The 22,171-nt window shown below is 34.2% G+C and overlaps 1 protein-coding gene and 1 long non-coding RNA gene across 8 annotated transcripts in view; one reads left to right on the forward strand and one right to left on the reverse strand.

The window, feature by feature from the left end:
* The window catches only part of Lac_4 (Lachesin), a 398,804-nt gene that overhangs the window by 266,772 nt on the left and 109,861 nt on the right, over window positions 1–22,171 (forward strand). Inside the window, exon 2 of one of the 7 annotated variants that reach the window (XM_054230630.1) lies at window positions 8,354–8,618. The exons of the other annotated variants lie outside the window; for them this stretch is intronic. The gene's annotated coding sequence lies outside the window, so the exon portion shown is untranslated. The remainder of the gene's footprint in view (window positions 1–8,353; window positions 8,619–22,171) is intronic. 7 annotated transcript variants of the gene reach the window in all.
* Window positions 1–22,171, reverse strand: part of LOC105211965 (uncharacterized) — a 159,826-nt gene that overhangs the window by 10,159 nt on the left and 127,496 nt on the right. The window lies entirely within an intron of this gene.

The following is a 22,171-nucleotide window of genomic DNA, read 5'->3' on the forward strand; positions in this document are numbered from 1 at the left end:
AACATGGTCGCTGCTGTTCGTGGTAGTAGTGTCATATGCCAATGCCGCCAATAAGAAGTAATAGAAAATTATTTTCAATAAATTTGTACAGTAAGTTTTAAACTTGATTCATTAAATTTAATAGTGGTATTTTATTGAAATTTAGTTCTATAAAGCGCTTTGCTCCAAATGGCTGCGAAATCTCCTCATCAACAGATTATTGATATGTCAGTGTTTTTTCTATGCCATTTTATATTTAGAAGCGTTTTTTATTCGTTACAATTAGTATTCAGATTCTATGAGGAACACCCCATACAGTATGGGAAATTATAATATTACAATAAAGATCTCACCTTGTTCTTTATCTTAACACTTGGGATATTGGTATATCAACATTATTGCCTCCTTATAACATCTTCTCTCTATATGAGTTGAATAGTTTCCATTCACTTGTTGAAAGTTAGATTATAAGCCTTCTCCTTCTTGATCTTGAATATGATAAGTCTTTACCTATATACGCCTAGATTGTATTCATCGTCTCAATTGTTGTAGAGTACTAAGCAAGTACTAAGTATATGAGCTCTCTGAGAAAAGTCCCGGTATTCAAGTAGAATATCTGTTGCTTTAGCTCTCATTGTTTATATGTGACTATGTGTTCAGAGTTATTTATCTGGAGGCAACCGTGTGGCCTTCTTTTACAAGATCACATATACTTGACAATAGTCAATAATGTTTCGAGTTTAACTTTTATAATCAAAAGGAATCAAATTGTTGTGTGAGTATGAGTAAAAGTGTTTCCTTTCTCTATTTCTCTCTCAAAGAGAATCCCTAAATCTTTCCTCGACGGTTAGGTCGGGAACGCATCCAGAAATTTATGACAAAGTATTTTGTCGTATTTCTCAAATTAATTTTCAATATTTTAAAATTCTAAAACTAATTTATTGGAATAATAATTTCGGATTTATATGAAATCCCCACTTAGAAAAGGTTTCTAATAGTTATATTATTATGTTTTCAAGTAAGATGTTTCAGACTTTGTTTACACATCTCTTCTCTAAACTATGAGTTGAGGAGACAAAAGCCTCTTCGTATGAACAGGATCTTAACACTGTTGATACTTTTTATCTAGATAAATTTTAGAAGCTCTTAATTTAATGTGAAATAGAAAAAATTACACTTATTTCAAATATTAACTATAAGGCAGGGCTAGGGCACTTAGTCAGTTATTCAGTTTTAAGCAAAGAACCCCAAAAATATATATATAGGTAGTATAGTATATACAAATTTTCCAGCATAACAGTTTCTCTACTTATAAACATATGTATATTTGCCGTTGTACTAAAGTACAGTGCATTGATATGCAAGAGTAATCTCTGTTAGTACGTACACATGGACATATGCATCCACATACGAACATAAAATGTCAACAATGCATCCCCCTTAAATTTGGCGGACTGTCGGCGACAACAATTGCTAAAGCGGAAAATCGCACACGCCTCACTGCATTTTGATTGCAATATACAGAGAAACAGAAAGAGAGAGGGGAAGAAGAGAGAAAAAGCAAGAGGCCAGCGCATATGTACGAATTAAAAGCGCAAAAATGCAGCAGTGGCAGTAAGTAGGGTAGGCTCTCGTATAAAATTAACAAAAGTTAAAATGACAACAATAACAACAATGCAATGCGATAAATACGCGTAAAATGCTGGCAAACAAATAGCGGAGCAAACAAATCGCATAGCATAGTGAATGAAACGCACAGCAGCACACTGGATCGGCCGTACTGCCGGGTGTCCGGGAGCGGGGGTGAGCTGCTGAACCAACAAGTTGTGCATGCACCGTTGCATTGTTGCAAGGACGAAGCAGCAAGCGAATGAGTGAATCGCGCAGCACATGAATGGCAGTGAATGTACGGTAGGGTATATAGTGGGTGCGACGGAATGTTGCTGGCAACATAACATAACGTTGCGTGCAATTTAGCTTGGCCGCACACATTGTGCAACAGTCGAACAGTGGAATGGGTGCATAATAAAATGTTATTGTTATTGTTTGCTGACTGCTTTCACGTTAATTTTTTGTTTGCTTTCATTTTAATTTTGCATTTATATTTTATTTTCAAGTGAAATTTAGTAAAAGTGAAATGCGTACGAAAATGGGACAGTTGAATGGGAAATTGTTTGGAAAGCGAATTTGGACAGCGAAATTCCATTGAAAGTAGGGCGAAAAGTATGTTTTTTTTTGGCATTTTGCTTTTCAATGCAGAGCATTAAATGAGCGCTTTTCACAATAATTGCACATTTTTCGGTGAATGAAATTGGAATTTTTTATTACCCAGTTATGTGTACTGCAGCTACTTTTTAAATTTTTTGCGTGTACTCGTATTTGTGTAATTTTTTTCTTAAACAAATTTAAGAAATTATACAAAAGAAATATTAAAAATTTTATTCATTTTTTAAACAATCAATTGAGTGTCCAATTTAATGAAGGAACAATTATAATAATATTATAATAAATTGAAAAGAAAAATAATTTAATTTATGTATTTAAATTATTCTAAGGCATAATTTTTATTAAAAATACTATTATTAAAGTTAATGATGCTGTCATTAGAAGAGCAGTTTACTTACTACTTTTTGTTACCAGTTTAATCGAACTTGTGGTATTATCTTCATCAATATACATATACACATCAAATACCTCATCGAAGTATGGATTGAAGGTCAATTATCTCCTTTATTCCTTTTATGAGAGATATTTAGAGTGATATGCTGAGAAAAGAAGGTAGAGTATACATATGTACATATATAAGATATACATCTCAATATGAATAGTTGCATCACGTGTCAGAAAGTGGACTACATTAAATAGCTTATTACTGAGAACACTAGGTTGAGAATATTTCGATCTTGTAGGAATTATCGAATATTAAAATTGTAGCTTTGTGATCGTGGAAATATTTATTCATATGTTTTTGAAAAATAATTAATAAATAAAAAAAAATAAAATAAAATAAAATAAAATAAAATAAAATAAAATAAAAAACGAATCTGAAGATTTGTATACTTTTTATTTTATTTTTGCTCAAATAGATATCTTAAAGTATACAAATCTTCAGATTCGTTTGTGGGTGTCAACAAAGGGTTCCAAATGTCCTAAAATAGAAAAATGAAATTGGGACGTTTTTGAGAAACCCATACTTGAAGACAAGTGAAATAAGCCAAAAGAAATGCTCGGTTAGTCTTACGCAAATATCAAATATGATATCTAATTAACTTTACACAGTTGAATGCTAGCACATTTGTTTATCAATTAACGGAATTGATAAGCGAATGCCCACAATATTAACAGTTAATTAAATATTTGTATATTATGAAGCTGATGTTGAATGTTATCGGCGTAAATTATCAAACATATGTACATAAGAAAAGTTCATTTTCTAAGCCATAGGGACGTACCTCAGGAAATCTACAGTGATTTATTTTGTAGGAAGAGGCGGATTTGTTCTCTATTTGAACTCTTAAAAGACGAATGAATGTTTAAAAAGATGTATGTGAAATAGACAACAACAAAATTTTACTACTAATACAGACATACTTTCTTAAGTCATACTTCTGCTAGTGGAAATATTTTTAAATGACATTTTTGCTTTATCTTTTGTCTGCTACTGAATTACCCATTATGCATTCACTGATTTTCTACTAGTCAACCTTTCACTGCAAATAACTGTAGCCTTCCTCCTTTAACATAGCAACACAATTTCACAACTGAAATAGCAAGGAAGAATTGATTTGCCACCAACAGGTCGGTATTTGACTTTCAACGTTACCGTTACCGTTACCATTAACAGTAACTGCGTTCGCAATTTAAAGTGATTTCAATTCAATTCGCATCGCTGCGTTGTTGCAACTGTGATATGCTGCTGCGATATCAATGTTTCTATTATCCAGCTGGCATTGCTTTACTGCGTGAATAAAGTTCTGCCTTTCGCAGTTGTTTGCCTTCACTGCGTTGCTTTTGTATATTTTTTTTTATATTTTTATTTTGTGCATGCTCCTTCCATTTTGCCACTCTCAAACGCGTGTAGTACAAAATGCCAGCATTCTTCGGATAGCGTTGCTGACGTACTGCGTGTACCTTTTTTATTTTTATTTTTACAATTTCCACCTTCACTATTATTTACCTGTGTGCGTGTCTGTGTTTGTTTCGTTAGTCTGCGCATTATCGATTGCATTTCCGCTGTTCTCACTTTATTTCTTACGCAAGTAACCTACTTTCGATGCGCTTCTTTATTCTTCTTCCTTCTTCCAGCTTCAGCACACAAATAGACACACACAGATATAAAAATATTTTCAAGCAGGCACAAATAAGCAGTGAATTACAGATTCTTGTGCGTCACTCAATTACTTGACTACCTCATTGCGATTATTCGCACTTTCAGCTTCCACATTTTTACTCAACACCCGCCTCTTCTCACTCCCTCCACCAGCGCACACAGCTTATTGGTAAATTAAATTTTGGTCTCCAATAGATTGTAATTAAATTTTTAACTTCACTTGTAAACACTGCATACCCCGCCTCACTGAAATTGATCCCTCCTTCAACATGTGCTCCGTTCTCGTACTTATTCCTTTCTTCTTCCTTATGCTCTCAAATTAACCTCTGAATTGCGTCGAGATAATTGGAATTTATACCTGAAACACCGAGTAGCAGCTGCGCCTTGTGCTTCTCAATCTCTGGCATAACATCTTTCAAACGTTGTTTGTTCTTATTGGCTTCTGGTTGTTGTGGCAACTACTTTGCTTGCCCTACCGCTTACCATTATGCCCGGCGTATGCGTTGGCTATTTAATTGTTTAAAGTGGTATTAAGAGCAATTTTAGAAATTTGCTGCAATCATGAAAACGAGCTTACTTGTGTTTTGCTATTGTAGCCATCTTGTAGATTATGTAAATTGATTAAAAAATGTGTTTTTATAGGTTAAATTAGGTTATGGCAGGACTTAGGTACCTTAGAGTACAAAATAGAAGTGTAAGGGTAAAGAACTTTGGCACCACCTGGCAATATTCAGATGGTATACAGAAAATTCCTCTGTCAAAAATCTACTGGGATCGAAGTTACATTATGAATATACATTATTCTAGAATATAGAATTTAATTTTGAATAATATTCTTAATCAATATCGCACCTCACTATAAACGTTGACAGCTTTCCTTTTAAAACTATGAGAAGGGCTAAAGGCTGGTTTTTGGTAAGTGCCTCTAAAACTCCCTGCCAATGACCGAACTATACTACGATTTTTTTTATTCCTTCCTCTGTAGGAGACCTACCCGCCTCACAGTAATGAATACGAGAAATGTCATTTGTAACTCCACATATGTCATTTACATTATTGGAACTCAATTTCTTTCTATTTTCTTTTCATGACTTTTAGGAATCCCTAAACCTTTTCTAAACCTAACCTAATGTTTGCTTATCTAATTCCACTAAAGAAAATTTAAGTAATGCTTTACCTCTCAACAAATGTTGAAAATATAATATCATTATAAATGGTGATAGTAACCTAGTTTATTGTAAAATACTTGGCATATCCATAGAGCTCATTTGAGGTTTGGAATATAATTTAGAAATTCATTCAAAACCTTCTAAAAACCTTAGTATTCGCTATAATATCTCATATATTCTTCTCATATATGGATATATTATATAGCTATATACCTCATACAAAGAATTATATGTGCATTTCTGCTTTTATTTATATTTATTATTCACTGTTATTTTTTGGATTTCGATAAATGTGGAATAAAAGGTTGATATGTTACCGTTACTATGCAACGAAAATAGTTTCATACTTTTCTCGTTTCTTGTACAGTTACATAAAGAATGAGCCTGTGAATTGGGTATTGCTTAGTAAATATTTATATGTACAAAATTATGGTATAGTGCGACGCAGCGGACGAAAAACAACATGATTCGACGCAGTTGCGGATTTGATAAGCAGTGCTCAAATATGGACCTAGTTAAGTCAGAAAATCACAATAAATATAATTTTCCATCTAAACCAACGCTAAACAAAGGCACAATAAAGCACATTTGAGGTTTGCAAATAAATACCAACACAGTCTTTAGTGACCTTGCAATTGCAAGAAATATTGGAGAGATTCCACTCAAATTAATGCTAGTATTTATGTAGATTTTTTGGACAGACAGTTGATAAGATTTGCAGGCAATATTTATGGCATATAACTGGACATATCAGCAGGATAACGCTTCAATCGGCACGATGAACATCTTTAACTACCGGAAAATTCCGGTATTACAATGTGCAGCATTGAGTTCGAACCTAAGTCCTATTGAGGATCTCTGGGGGATCCTCTTCGCTTTTGTTTTCCAAAACGGAAAACAGTTTGAGACAGTACGTCTCCTTAAATTGGCCATAAAGCAAGAATTTGCCAATATTTACATAACTATTCTACGGTCAGTAGTTAATTCTCTGATTAAGCGGTTTAAATTAGGTTTAAAATATAAGGACAATTCTACTGACTATTAAAATAAACAATTCTTTCAGTTAAACTCAAATGTATAGGATTTACTAGAAAAATAGTAAAATGCACATATAAATATTTACTATAAGCCCAAACTTCAATTCTGTTTTATAGTTAAAAAAAAATTTGAAATTTGTTAATGAATTTTTTTTTTATATCGTATACATTATTAATAACGAATCTACACACCCAGAAATATTTTGAAATTTTGTAATCATTAATGTTTTTTGCAAAAACTTCATGCACATAAAATTATTTGTATGAGGAGTAGCCAAGTACTAAGCCAAAGAATTATACCTTTACGCTTTTTTGTATAGAATGTTTCCCAGATTTATAAAATTGTTCATCTCTACTCTTTAAAGTTTCTTTAATAATTCCCTTAAAAATGTTCGCCTTTATTTATCACCAGTTATTATTATGACTAGCTGTGTATTATTGAGTTATTTTAAATACAAACATACATATATTTTATATATAACAATACTAAATTATCCCTACTACTTAGCACTTTAAAGCTATTATTCATTTCAAGCACGCGGTCAGTTTTTATTTCCATGCTATTCGCGTAAAAAGTTATTTATGCTTTGTACACTTAACGATGCAAATTCATCAGTTGCCTTACAAGATAAAATTTGCTAACACCCACTTCTTAAAACTTAAAAAAAATTAGTCCGGTCCACTGCAAGGAATTTTTAAATGTCCACAACTCCAAACTTCAATGTCACAATGTCCATACAAGAGGCTTTCGCATTATTTCAACTAAGCTGAAAGTTGAGCTGCCGTATCAGTGGGGCCACCAATCATGTACTTAAAAATAAATAAATACCAAAATACTTAATAGGCGGGAGAAGTAAAATTTGGAAAAGGTCAATTGGCTGCGTCCTTGAAAAGCCAAAAAAAAAAAATAAAAAAAATATGCAGGCATTTAAAGAAAAGGAAAAAGAAAAAAGAACAAGCTAAAAGATAAAACTTTGATAAATCGGTGGCAAAAAAATTAAAATTATCTAAAGCAGCAATGAAGAAGAGTGCACAATAAAAATGTCGCAAGCTATTTATACGAACGCCTTATGTACTTAGTACCACCCGCGCCGTCGCTCCACCCACAGACGACTGTCGGGCTGATAACGTGCCTGGTTTATGAAATTGAAAACGGGAGTTGTAATGAGGATAATAAATTGAGACGGCTAAAAAATGTATTTAAGATGCGCAGCAACATGGAAACGCTTCAATTAGATGTGAGGTAAAAGTATAACACTCATACGCCCTGTTGTACGCGCCAACGCTTGAGCGCTTCTCTAAAGCAAATATTGTTTAGGTGGTTGTGCACCCAAATACAACCCACTTATCACCACCACGACATCTTAAAGCCAAGATAAAAATAAATATTTCTTATATTATGAAATAATTGTATTAAAAATACCAAGGCGTTTGCGTTTATCAAGTGTGCAAGTTGTTGTAACACTTGAATCAAATAAATATAATTCAACTTTTGTAATATATTATATTCTATAATTTAATGCTGAACAACATTCTTGTAAGCCTCAGAACTTTTCTTGAATAATTTTGAATGTTTCACAATTCCGTTTTGTTATGCAACAGACTGTAAGCCTCTTATGTGCTACATTCGCTTTAATTCTCAGCGACAAAATGAATTTTTTGCATGTAATGTTAACATCTTTTTCCATTTGTTTTTGTTTCAATGAAGAAAATTACGCAGTTTACTTAACTAACAATGATTAATTTCTTTTGATATATTTTTTTTGGCGATTTTATTTTATTACTTATTTTAAGGTGTAATTAAAGATTAATTCTCATTAAACGTTATTTTATTGCAGGCATTGTAATGATACTAAAGTCCTTTCATGTGAAAATTAAACTCGGAAATTATTAATTAAGATGATGACATTGTCGAGTTTAACGAGCTTTCTCAAAGCACTCTCGAGCTTTTGCTAAGGATAAAGGGAAGAAAGGCATGATGTGTCTACCACGATATTGACACAAGAGTTGCCAATGTAGAATTAAAGTTATTTTCGAGAATGAACACTTTCTCAATATTGGGAAATATGAGTCAGAGGTATACAACACCATTACAAGTGATGGGTATGTATATCGAAAAACTCTTTATAAAGGGTTTTTCAAAAGTGACACTATCAAAGTAGACCGATAGGAACAGCAAACGACACCTATTTTTTCGCTCTTTTGACATTTCTCTTCAGTAAGTTCATTTAATAATGGAAAGATATACGATCCAACAACGAGTCGAAATTACTAAATTTAGAACCGAAATTCGAAGTCAGTGGCCACAACTTTAATAACGCTACGACCAAGTTATAATCGTCATAATCATCCTGTCAGGTCAACAATTGAGCGTCTAGGAGAAAAAATTCAATCACAGGCGCAGTACAAATTGTTCCCGTGCCAGTGAGAAAAAGAAATTTCCGAAGTGTAGAGAATATTGTCGCTAGCGGCAACAATCAATTGAGGAAGACCCAAATCAGTCTCTCACACGTCGTTCTCAAGTGTTGGGCATCTCTGTGACGTCGTTGTGGCGAATTTTGTAAAAAGATCTTGGCCTACATCCTCACAAGATCAAATTGACGCATACGTCGAAGCCACTTGACCATCAGAAGCGTCGTACCTATGTTCGTGTATTGAGCTGAGCAACAACTTGAAAATTCTTCGAAAAATAATCTTCAGCGATGAGGCGCATTACTGGCTGAATGGCTTCCCCAATAACCAAAATATGCGTTATTGGTCAGGCAGTCATTCGCACTTACTCCATAAGTCACCGTTGCATCCCGAAAAAATACGGTTTAGTGAAATTTATGGGCATGCGATGTAATTGAGCGGAACTTCTTCCGTGATGATCAAGATCGACACGTTCCTGTGAATGAGAATCACTACGGCTCAATGATAACTGAGTATTTTTTGCCCGAATTGGATGATATGACATGAACAATATGTGGTTCCAACAGTACGGCGCCACAAGGCACACAGCGTATGTCACAAACGATTTATTGAAAACCAAGTTTGGTGAACATGTTGTCTCACGAAATGGCCCAGTCAACTGGTCGCCTCGGTCATGCGATTTGACGCCGTTAGACTATTTCCTGTGTGGCTTCGTCAAGTCTAGGGTGTATCCAACACGCCATCGACGATTGATGAACTTCGTACGAATATCGAGCGTGCGTAGTGTTCTTATTGAAAAACCCTTTATATGAATTGGAATTTTATTTGATATTTAGTCTTTTAGCGATAATTGAGAGGCCAGAATGATTGTCAAGTCTGTAATGTTTTCTTTATATTCTTTAACACTCTAATTGGGTAAGGCTACTAGCGCGAGTATAGTATCTACAAATCATCTACCAATTCACCATCATCATTTGCCATTCGCAATGCAAAACTCTGTTTTAGTAGAAAAGCTAGTATATGAGTTACTACTACTACTACTACAGTAGTTTTACAAAATTGGCGTGAACTTGAAAGCCTTCAACAGTTGATAACAATATTAATTCTTTTTAATTCTATAACTCTGGTAATCTAAATATATGCTTAAAGACAAAAAGGCTGAAGTCCCAGCATAATTTTTTGTTCTTAGTTATTTTTCTATGTAATAAGGACTTTTTTTGAGTAATATAAATAATATATTATATAACATTATATTGGTAGAAACGAATGCTACAGTTTTATGCATTCTATCAAGTGTTGCCTTTAGCTTCGAATTTGCACAGATATCATATAGAAAATATTTTATATCTTATAAAATTGCGATATGATTCTATACAGCTTCTGAATAAACAGATTGCTTTATATTCTTGATAAAAATATTGCTCTTACGTCAAATCTCCCATAACAAACATATTATGCAACGCAGTGATTTCATGTCAATTATTTTTACATTTATCAATATTTGCCATGTAAAATGGCAGCGAAGTTTACAACATAATTTAGCATTTAAATATGTGAACATGTGCACTTAATGTCGTGAATCCTTTGATTATCTTCCCTCAGCGTCAGAAGCGCAAACATGACGCAGTATAAAATCGTTTAAGGCCACACATACTTACGAGTATATAGTAAATACACCAGCCTAGATATGTATGTATTTGTAATGACAGTGTTATTTTATCGCATGCTTCTCAACCGGAAAGCAAACAGAGAAACGAAAGGATTACCATTTCAACAAACATTCAATAGCTGCACCCTCCACACTTGCTGCCACTTGCCACCACACACACGTTATCTGCATGTTATTGCTAGCCTTACGCCACCGCTACGGCGTTGCTCTTTGGTGTGTGCCTGGCATTTGCACACGAGTTATCCTTCTCGCCGGCTGCGACACGACTCGAAGTCATCTTTTAGCATTTACACCAAATGTCTTTTGCCGCTAAGGATGTATTATACATTTCCGTGTATCCTTTTAAAGCAATTGAGGGCGAGCGACAACAACAACAACGCGCAGTCGAACGGCATCGACACTTTCGGCACATCGACGATCAGCGCAATGAAATACAGCTGTGTGTGAGTGTGTGTGTGTGACATTATTTACTTACACAATGAAATAAATATTAAATTACATTTTGTGGCAGCACTTAAATTGCGCTTTTATATCGTCGTTTAATGCAAGTGTGTGTGTGTGTGTGTGTGTGTGTGTGTGTGTGTGTGTGTGTAAGGCTCCGTGTATTTGTACAACTAATCCACTAGCTCATTACTCCGCTACACATAACTGCATATATTTACAAGCAAATGTTTGTGGTTATTTTTTAAGCAACTCGAAGTTTGTATATCTTCGTGTACGAGTACATTAGTAGATTTATGCATATATATATATTTCCTTAATGCATTTCCACATCCGCCGTAATAGGCCTTTCGCACAGTTGCATTTACTTCTTTTTGAATTGAAGCGCTAGTGTAGGTAAAATTTAAAGTTGTCTAAAGAGGAGTTTGACATATAAATTCAACATTTTAGGAAATATTCATTCCATATCAAAAATGAGTTGCATAAATATTACTCTTTATGAGCCAACCAAAGTAACCATTCCTATAGGCTATATGGGCACTGCAAACAATGCATATGTTGAATGTTTAAAAGTGACAATTGCAGACGAAACCATTCTAAAGATCCATCAAACCATAAAAATATAAGTCAGCTCATTGTCGGTCCGAAACATGAAGACTTTAAGATTTTATATTATTTTTCTATCTTATGAATTTCAGTAGATATGTATCAATCTTTGAAATATGGTTCCAACTCTTCACTCTGGACACACTCCACAGTCATTCGAGTGGACTGCACGAGATAAACCGAATGCAAAGCATGGGAAGTCGCAACAGTCAACTAATATAGATATAGCTTAGACAAGCTTTCCGTCATTATATTGAAATGAAAACGTCATCAACACCGGATATTATGTATATGTTCCTAGTTATCGGGCAAAGTCATGGACAAAACAGCGAAATTTGAATGTTTTAACAAAACAAACCAAAAGTATCACAAACAAAAATTAAATGATAAGACTGTATAAATTCATCTTCGAACTATTTCCAAATCTCACACTTTCTCCGAATCTGGTTTATTTTCCATTCTCAAAGCCCAAGAGATTGCACTCTCAGAAAAACATTAGCGACAATAAAGGCTTAACCCACACCAGACTAGTCAAGACGTCTTTTCTTGTCTGATACGACAACATCCCGTAGCTTCATATGCGACAACGCACACCGAATAAGACGAGACAAAAACGCATGTTGGCTTGGTGTGGGTTTGAGCAAAATACGTTTTTATGTCTTAAAGGGATAATTGCCGAGCTCGGAAAGTCTTTAGAAGCAAGAGACAAAATGTATTACAACAAGTAAGGAAGGGCTAAGTTCGGGTGTAACCGAACATTTTATACTCTCGCAATTTATTTATTTAACTTAATTAATATTATATAATACACAATTTGACCTACATATTCGTCATATAGGATTTCAACTCCACTCGTCATCCTGATCATTTATATATATATAACCCCATATCTAAGTCTTTTATTTCTTGGTGACACAAACAACCGTTATGTGAACAAAACTATGATACTCTGTGCAACAGGTTGCGAGAGTATAAAAATAATATCGAAAAGTTGGAAGATGACTATAATCGGTGTATTGTACTCGATACAAAAATGTTAGAAAATTAAATCGAATATTGCGAAAATATGCTGATATCCTTGAAAATTTGATAAATTAAGTAAATTAGGATCAAATTGTTTAAGTTCTGAAATTTGGGTGCTCAGGAACAATCTTCTCCTTTACCGTCCATGATCTTCTCTTGAAACTTGAAACGAGTTTATAGGCGCATCCATATATGTATTGAAGTGTCTATATACGCGCCTTATAAGTTAGTAAATCAAACATCTCTCTTTCAAATTTAATCGAAAGAATATGGAGATTTATATGATTTGAAGTGACATGTTAGTTCTCATAGTTGTGGACTACCCCTTTTTTACATAGGCAAGCTCAACACAGAAGTTGTGAATTATTATTGGTTTGCATAGAGAACATAAATAGAATTTTATATTTATTTGAAAAATGCTTTCTGCAGTAGCTAGCAGTGACAGCAAGTGACGAGCAAATAATAATTTATTAGAAATTTAAAATGGTTGAAAAAACATAATTTAATCTTTTAGTTTAAATACTAAAGCCGCTACATATATTTGATCTTAAAAGCTTCAAAGTATAATTGTTATTCATAAGCCATGTTGGGTTTCTGTTAGAAATACAGATATGGCTTTCATCAGTATGGAATTCAACGGATTATTCGCATTTTACCAGCATATGTGCATTTGACTAATACTGAATTTTTTAAATCTTATAAAGCCAAGTTAAAAGTAGCATGAATCGAAAAATGCAAAGGCTATATATCATAGCCTATGTAGTAAAAGAATCGTATGAATTATTGCCGGATAAAATGAAAAGTAGCAGCTTTTAGATTTCGACCTCTAAACTCCGCATGTTTCCTATGAAGTTTTTAGTGTTTACTTTGGCTGGCAAAATGGATAGCAAGAAATATTGTATGTTTTTACAATTGCAAGTTAAAAACATACCAAAATCTCTGTTGACAGTTATTTATGGCAGCAACGGTGTGCCAAATTCAAAGCGTCTAAAGATATATGTTTCATGCATTTGTATGTTTGTATATCGAAAATATTTTCCAACAAAAAAAATACAACAATTTTAGGTCACTACTACCTAACCTACAATCCTTTCGAACTGTAAGTGTTATTTTTCTTAAACCACATTCTTAGTTATTGCCTTTTAATTACAACGATTTTGCACATGCTGTCCTTCGTTTTGGCTTGAATGCATTTTTCCTCTCTGATTTATCATGTTTAGTTAATGACTATTCTCTGGTCTGGCCTGGCCATGCTGCTACAAGTACCGTACGAAAACATAAAGTGGGTAAACAGAGTAGATATGTATTTTGTTCGCTCCTTTCATATATGCACACCCCTTCGATGTGACCTAAATTCTGCTATCTACGAAATATCAGCCATTCTTCAGTGCCTTCTGCTGCCTTCAGCTCGCTAGCCAGTATTTCCCATTGAATTTTTTTCGCCTTTATACCTTTATACATAATATTCCGTAATTTTATAGCAATTTTTATTTATTTCACCATTTTCCGTAGGCACCTGCCGTTTATACGACAGCACACACACAGATACAGCGAGAGAGAGAAGGCTGCTGTTATATCAACAGCACTTTTAAAATTTAATTTCCTCAGGTACTCACTTTTGTATTTTTTACTTTATTTTCTGCAGTTTTTCTTGTTCTTTTTTCTCACAGCACACCTGTGTTTGTGTTTAAGTGTCTCCATGTATGTGCATGTGTCGTAGCGTATGTCTTTCGAGTATTTGAGCTAGCGCTTGTAAACATGCCCATTTCACTTCATTGCAGTTTCCGTTAGCGTAGCAATTCTGCTGGCGCTGCACATGCACTTGTCCACGGCAAGCTATCAGTTTTTGAAGAGCACAAATAACATTTTCTCAATTTCAAATAAAATACTTGCCAACGGCATGGCACTTCAAACGATGGCGGAGCTGATGGCAAGTGGCAAGTCACAAAAAAAATAATAGTAGAAAAGCAACAACAACTATAAGTTAGTGCGAAAACACCTGCTGGCGGTGACTTACAACGTTGCCATGCCACTAGTATGTGCTTTCCCCACTCCAATTAAGCTTAGCAGGTTGCCGCTGCAGCGCCACACTCTACTTTACTTAGTGCCACAACCTGCAAGTGGCGCCACTTAGCGATAGCTGTCTACTGCACTTTCACACATATACATAGTTGACGCTTCAACATCTTAGATATTAGCACCTGCTTACTTGACGACAACAACAGGAAGTGTTCCTATTTCCAACAATATAGAAGGTTTCCTACCACATTTATGCTCAGACTTATAGAATTTCAGCGAGCAGTGGGACATGTGTTGGTTGCATTTCACTTTCTTCGTCCTTCAAGGTAGTTGTAAGAATTCGGTGTTATCTCATCAAAGCTTAGTGACAACGCTGCGTTTTACACCACCTCATACTATAATGTGACAATGGATATTATCAGATAATAACCACCCTAAGGTTTCTTACAGATAACGTTAGAAGCGTGAAAATAAATGAAAAGTTGATAAGGAAGGGCTTAGAAAGCAAGAAATGTCTCTAAGATTAAACGTTTATATAAGAGCATAAGCAAAAAGTTTTTAAAAGTATTAGCGGATTTAAGTTAATTGAAGGGATTTATTTTTGATCCAGTTCAGTCTTCAAAAATGCATCCCAATAAAATACAAGTAGAATCGTTCGGCTTAACCATTTTGGCGATTAGTATTGAATTGGGAAACCAACAAATTTTGAATGATTTACTTGTAGCACGTTGTCTGTATTATTATTGGATCTAAATTCATTACAAAATAAGTGGACCAAAAATACATTCGGCATGCAAAGCATACCAGTCAGTAGTGATTTTTGAAAGAAAGAAGAACTATTTAATATTATCTCCAGGGAGATAAACAGTCTTCTGAATATCGGGTTTAAGGTCTTATCGAGCTTACTCTTCAAAATACTAAAAACTCATTGAAACTTATTGGACCCTACACATGTGGCTTCCGAATAGGCAAATTAACTATTGAAAAAATATTCAGGATACGATAACTCCGGGAAAAGGCACAAGAAAAACGAATCGACACCCATCACCTTTAGTCCCAAAAGGGAATGCCTTTTTGGCGCAATGTATAAATTTGGAATCCATACCAAACTTGACCATGGACGTTAAGCACTACCGTCAGAACAGGGAAGTACCTCTTCGACCCATTCGATATCAAACGAAGTTTCAGATAAGGTAAGTGTCGAGTGATTTGTTTAATCTATTCTTTGAGAATATATTTTCCGCTGCAATCCTTAACCATATGGCATATAGTGGATAAGACATCAAACAAAGAATCTTAACGAAAAAATATACGTTTCAGTGCCCCCTTGTGGTCGACTAAGAAAATGATGAACCAAACTCAAATGGAAGGATCAAGTGGGTGTAGCGCTCAATACGGATACTAGCGAGGGCTTAGGCGAGGGGGCCAAGACACCCGGTTGCAGTGCTAACCTGATGAAGATGATGAATATTCCCACTGCCTTAAGTTTTCCATACAAATTTTAAGAATGTAAACGAAGTCTTTCCAATATTGACAGTAAACCTTCAATAAGATCCTACATATCTTAAATCCCCTACATAACCATTGTTGATCTACTCAGGAGCCGAGTCTCGCGTACTAGCCAAGTTGGTATCTACAACTGAGTACTCTAAGAAGTTGAAGAGTTCCGAATCAAGATCTTCGGAGAAGTTCTATATAAACTGATAAAATTTGATTTGTCAGTCAGATGGTATTCCAGGCACCAAGAGTCAGAGCTGTTTACCGTATAAGCACAAGTGGAATCAAGTAATATTTTCAAACCGTAAATAATAACTAATAAGGCAAATGCATAATGGCTTTGAGTTGAACTATAAATAATTAAATACTTCAATAAATGTGCTTAAATTGTGTACCCATGTACGCCTGCCAACCGATGGCTTTAATTTGAAAAAAAGGTCGAGCACACTTAACCATCTCTTACCATTTAATTGCAAAGTTTTTGTGTGATTCTCCAACAACAACAACCAATATGCGGCAATGCCGATACAACTGTACCAAATGTAACATATCCGACATAATTTCCTTAAACATAAGCAGCAAACATGCAGTGGTGTTGGCCTGTAATGTTATATAAAACTCAAACATATGCTTTGTGTATGTATATATGTATGTACGAAGTTAGCAATTAATACACATCAACAGCTGTGATAAATATCCATATGCAAAAGCAGTATATACAAATATATATTATATGGTAATTCACATTTAGCTGTGACACCCAGGACGTATGAGTAACATATGGGGGAAAATGTACGATGATTAAGAACCGGAAATGTGGAAATTTGTGTCACATGGAGTTAGTTTATAGTGATTACTCAGTCAAGCCCTTTAAAGATTGCAAAAGCTTTGTGTTTGTGTGAGTGTTAGGGAGGTGCTTATTAAAAAAAATATATATTGAAATTAAATGCTTCATTTCTGTGATTTTAATTGTTAATTTTAAATTTGTTATATTATGAGTTAAGTTTTATATTTTTCATAATTATTGTGATTGTCAGAAAACATTTTTTTACAACTTTTCTATATTTTTTGGACTTTTTTTCGTATCCAGTGTTAGAAAATGTTCGAAATTGTCCAGTATTTATTAATATATTATTATATCACCAACTATGCGGAAGAAATATGCATTCAAGTTATAACCAAAAATTAATAAAAAAAAAATAAATAAAAAAAGCAAAAAAAAAATTAAAAATTTGTGGATATTTAAATTTATTATATTTCCTATACAATGACCTACGATTTTATCAAATATTGACAAAATGGCGTAGTTCTGAACAAAAATAGTTTTTTTAAGTAAAAAATGGTACTTTTTTAAATGCCAAATGGACAATTTCCAACCAATCAAAAAGATCGTAGGTCATTGTATAGTAAATATATTCAAAATACTCAAGGTAAATTTGAAGTCAATCGATCAATTTCTCGTTGAGTTATAACGTCAGCAATTTTGAGAAATGTCGTTTCGAGAAAAAACTCGAAACTCGACCATTCAAAAACTATTCAAGATACGATCCGCTTTCACAGGATGTTTTTGAAAGTATAAACTACCGAATAAGCACGAAATAAAAAAATAAATTTTTTGAAAATGTCACACTGGTACCCTTTAAACTGGTCTGAACATGTTCTTTTCTTTTCTTGTATAGTCAGTGAAATGTATAGAAAAAATTGTTTTTAGATATCAGAATTTTTACTCAAAAGTCCCAAGAATTTCATGAGTTATTACTATACATCTGAGTCAAATATTTTTTCGATAATTTCATAGATACCTTAACATTATCTTTAACAGCATTCGTCATATCAAAAATTATTTGTCATTTTCAAAATAAAAAAGAATTAAAAAAATATATGGTAACTAAAAAATCGAAATAAAAAATTTAAAACACCCCTAATGCCTAATAACGATAAAATGCAAATTACATTCAGTTGAATGAGTTAAGTTGGCTTGTAGTTGTAAACTAACTAGTGGTATGAAAATAGCTGAAGAATATATCACAGCACGCAGACACACAAACCAACAACAATATGCAGATCCATGCAAATCTAAGCACTACGCTACCTACAATTGTTAATTGCCACCGGTTGATGGCATTAGTTCTGCTCAAATGCTTAGCAGTTAGAAAAGGAAAAAAATAAAAAAACATCATGTTTAATGAAAAACTATGTGAAGCGTGTGTTGTTGCGCAACCAAAGCTATAATATGACGAACAGCATACACGCATACACAACAACCGGTGACAACTGCCAACGAGCGACGAATAATGATGAGTGCATTTGTAAGTGTCAACTACTCGCTTTGTTTACCTACCGACATTTATTATTTGTTCTCAGTGTTGGTGTTGTTATTGTTAGGACAAACAATACAACACAACGGAGTTGTTTATTTAGCTGAAAGCATAGCTGTGTTGTGTTGCTGACAAAAATCATTGCTACTATACTGACAAGCGCGTCGGAGTTGTTGCTATTGCAATGCAGGAGTGTTTGAGTGAGTGAGAGTTTTGTAGTTTACATTAATTGTATGTGGATTTTACACTTCCGCTAAAACGCACAAACACACACACACAGAAGCCAATGCCCATAGCATATCCATAGATAATAAAGATTTGTACGTGCGAAACGCATTTGTTTGTTAGTTTTTATGAGTCGAGAGGTGATAGTGTGAACGACCATCTGTACGCGTGTGTGTGTTTGAGCAGTCGAGCGTATGCGTTGGAGTGCCTGTCACACGTGTAATCGTAAAAATAAAGTTAATTTGTATGCCTGACTATCCGTACTATAAACGTGCTACTCTATCTATGCCTGCACTTGTGTTGTGTCCATGGCGCCCCTAAAAACAGACTACACATTTCATATATGTCTGTTATCTCTTTGTGTTTTACTTGAAACTTTATGACATTTTGCAACATTTTATCACTTTTCGGACACAAAACATATATATTACTACACAACAACCATACTTGTACAGTTATAAATACATTGCACGTAAATATATAAATACAATGTAGTACCATATACACTATATACAAATACTCGTATATCTGTGTTCCGTAGACACTTGTTTGTGTCTCACATTACATTGCGGATGTGCGCTATGTATGAACAAGGTGTCACAAGCGTTGTTAACACGTCTATACCGGCGTTTTTGTACACACATACATATACATACTCGCACGTTGAAATATTTGCGTACACTTGTAGTTACTGGTTTGTATGGCACAGATGTCACGCGTTTCCGTTGAAATTCTGTGTTGCAACAGTTTGTACCGCAATTCCATTTATAGAGTAAAGCGGCTGCTAGCTGTGTCACGCATTCAGATTAAATTGATTAAAGTAATACAGTTAACCGAAAATGAAAATTTACCGACATTCAGTTGAACAAATGTTATTGAAATAAAATATGCGAAGGAAGGATATATGTATTTACATATGTATAGATTGAATTGGGAGTAAAATACAATACGAAATAAACAAAACAAAACAAAATAAAATAAAATAAAATAAAATAAAACAAAATAAAATAAAATAAAATAAAATAAAATAAAATAAAATAAAATAAAATAAAAATTTCAAAAACCTATAAAATATAGATTTATACACAGCTTTAATTATTTACTTCGCATAACGTTTTATTTAAATACATTAAAAAGTATATTCTGTAAATTTGTTTGTTGCACTTCGCTTTTGTTGGCTTTTGACGTCTGTATCTTCTGTTACATGATTTATGTAATCCATAAGTGTAATATCATATAGAGGGACTCTTTTCAATTTCTGCCTTGAAAGTAAAATTTTAAATTTTATATTATGCCCTGGTCGAAAAGTTCGATTTGTGGAAGAAAATTTGTATGAAATTTGACTTCTATTGCCAATTCAGGAGTACGAGTTATGGAGAATTTCGAGTTAGACAAGTTTGAGTTATGGAAGTAATTTTGTATGAAATTTGATTTCTAAACGCTATTGCCAATTCAAAAGTTCGAGTTATGGAAGTTCCACTTTATTAATTAAAATGAAGGAAATCATCTCGAAATCACATCATATTCCCAAAATTAGAACCCATTAATCCACCCATCATCGTATATTAAGACAATAAATCCTTGTTTGTTTGAACAAATGTAATAAATGTACCCTTTTGCCCACTTTTAATGTCGAACTATTTTCCTACTTACTCCCACAATAATGGGTCTTTCCTTCAATGATTCCCTAAAACTCTTTTGAAGACCTCTATAAAAATAGAATTTCAATAATATCATTAGCCACATCATACGGATCTTAGTCTGATCCACTACAGACGACTAAGTTCGAATCACCAAATTTTTATCTATTAAACCTTTAAGCTAAAGCCACTTGCACGTCCTTGAGTACCCCGAAATATAATAGTACAGATCAGAAGTGCACATATCTACATTTACTAACGCATATATGCATGGGTTTGTTGTCAGCTTTTGAAACAGTCATTCATTGTAATCTGCTTAAAAATTCAACTGACAACATCAGTCAGCGCATACTAATAAATCATAACCGAATTCCGGTTTTTTCACCATGTTCGCCCACTAAGTTAAACGCTTAAACAAAGACCCCAAAATAAAAGCGGAGAATCAACAAACACTTGGCAAAAAGATGAATATATGCAGCGACATAAATCAGTCGAGGGATGTATGGATATTTAGAAGCACATACTCGTACATGGAAAGAAACGGTAACATATGAATCCACAAAATATTCTCAACTCAACTATGTCATACATATGGGTGTTACCCTCTAATAGTCGACAAAAAAGTATAAATAGTATGAGATAGAGAGCTTGGTAACCCAGGGAAGGAAACTTTTCGATTTTTTTTAACTTTAGTGGCATTGGTGAGCTCTTTGTGGATAAGTGGGTCATGCAGGCAACAAAGCATAATCACTACGGCACTAGAACAAAATCACTGTGATTAGGTAATGCCATCTAGAATTCATTACCATGAGATGCTAATCCACACTTTCGGCTGGGTTACGACTATTCGTTACTCTGAATACTCGCTCTCACAAGGACACCTATTAGCAGATTGGTGTATGTGTGACCCCCTACTCAGCCTCATCACATCATCACCTCCTCCAGCCTCTGCTGCTTTGAGTGATTTTTTCACTTGTCGCCGTGTGATAAATTGTATAAACATACGTATGCCAAAAACAGAAAAGCGCCGCTGCGAATAGTAAGTGCTTAGGGGGGTGGTAGCGTGGTGGCAGACAGCATTTGCAACTGAAACGTTTGTCGCTTTTTGAATACAAAAAAGGACATTAAAATTTCTTCTTTGTAACCCGAGAGTTTTTCGACAATGTCTAGTGCATAGTAAATTTTAGCCGCTTTCAACTTTGCTCTTCTCCACACAGAGAGCTGCAGAGCTTAAGCTCGTGAATATGTCACACTCACCACTGGCGTACTGGCGTGTGTTGGTGTGCACTCGCTTAATACCGTTAGAGTAGTTCGTTTGACGTACAAATGCTGAAACGTAAATTTGTGCAAAAGAAGCGGCTGGTTTCACATTACAGATCTCGAGTGCATACATAAACACACCCTGTTGGGGCGCTCGAAACTTTGCATGTCCGTGTCTCTCTCTCTCTCATAAAGCCTCGACTTTTTGTCTGCTTATGTTGTGGGAAAAAAATGGAATTGCATTATTTTAGGCACATAACTGTTGAAAAAGTTTCAGTAACAACAGATTTTTAGTTTTTTTTTTGTTTTGAACAAGACTCTAGCCACTGAGCTTGTTGGAAGCCATCACGCGCACATGCAGCTTTGACTTTTCGAAAAAGTATCTCATTATTAATGCTGTTCTGTTTCAAAACAATAATTTATCAATTTTTTTGTGTGCAACTAGGCAATGTGCAATATTCTATATTAAATACATATGACTACAGGATGGAATGACGAGATTTGCATTTAACAAAAAAGTAATGAATGAATAAAAAATAATATTTT

The sequence above is a fragment of the Zeugodacus cucurbitae genome, chromosome 5 (assembly GCF_028554725.1).
Source record: "Zeugodacus cucurbitae isolate PBARC_wt_2022May chromosome 5, idZeuCucr1.2, whole genome shotgun sequence".
NCBI classification, from domain to species: Eukaryota; Metazoa; Arthropoda; class Insecta; order Diptera; family Tephritidae; genus Zeugodacus; species Zeugodacus cucurbitae.